Raw genomic sequence first — 838 nt, forward strand, 5'->3', positions numbered from 1 at the left:
TAAACAGTTTATGAATAGTCCCTTTTATTCTCCTCTACCTCCTCGCGCTAAGGACAATCAAAGCACGAAAAATTTAATTGAATGAATACAGTTTGCTTTATTAATAAAAAGGATTTTCTGCTAAGCATTCCTACGAGGCAAACGAGATTTGACCCTTCTCATCCTCAATGAGCACTTTTAAGGACGGCCGTACGTACCTTTCTTGTTCGGAATTACGAACCACTTGTAAACGTAGTTTGTACTTTTGATACCTTATTTAATCACATTGCAGTGCTTTCTTGAGCACTTTATTCGCTTGCTATTTTGAGCCCTGCTCATGAGCCACGAGAGAGGTCGAGGAAAAATACGTTTTAAGTTATCAAAGAACCACGATAGCCGCCTTAAAATAGTTGATTTAACATGAGAAATGAGCCGCCTTTTGTGCATACTTTCAATTTATTCTTGGGAGCGAGTTAAACGGCTATTCTTTCAAACATTTTTTTTCTTCCACAGGTATTCCCTGCATGGAACTTTGAGACCAATGCCCGTTCCATTTATTCCTGATCTACCAAAGTCATCCCAATCTTTTGGATCTTCAAGGCGTCTTCGAACGATCCATTAGTCAAGAATGAAAAAAACCGTCGCTCGCATTTTTGCATTTCATGTATTCCGGAACAGGTTTTGCCCATCAATCTGCATCCAGCTCAGAACTCATCAATGAAGAAATAAAATCAAATACTAGATAAGAACTGAGATAAAATTGTTCACCTGGTGCAACAAATTTGTTAGGATTTGGAAATGAAAGACAAAATGTGAGCCTGAAAAGGAAATGACAAGCCAGCTTTTATAACCTACTCAC

At 38.2% G+C, this 838-nt stretch overlaps 1 long non-coding RNA gene across 1 annotated transcript in view; it reads left to right on the top strand.

The window, feature by feature from the left end:
* LOC131890514 (uncharacterized) overlaps positions 1–728 on the top strand; it is a 3,500-nt gene extending 2,772 nt beyond the window's left edge. The window contains exon 2 of the long non-coding RNA XR_009374319.1: positions 493–728. This is a non-coding gene — a long non-coding RNA (uncharacterized LOC131890514). The remainder of the gene's footprint in view (positions 1–492) is intronic.
* Positions 729–838: the final 110 nt, after the last annotated feature.

Source organism: Tigriopus californicus, chromosome 2 (genome assembly GCF_007210705.1).
Source record: "Tigriopus californicus strain San Diego chromosome 2, Tcal_SD_v2.1, whole genome shotgun sequence".
In the NCBI taxonomy this organism is placed as follows: Eukaryota; Metazoa; Arthropoda; class Copepoda; order Harpacticoida; family Harpacticidae; genus Tigriopus; species Tigriopus californicus.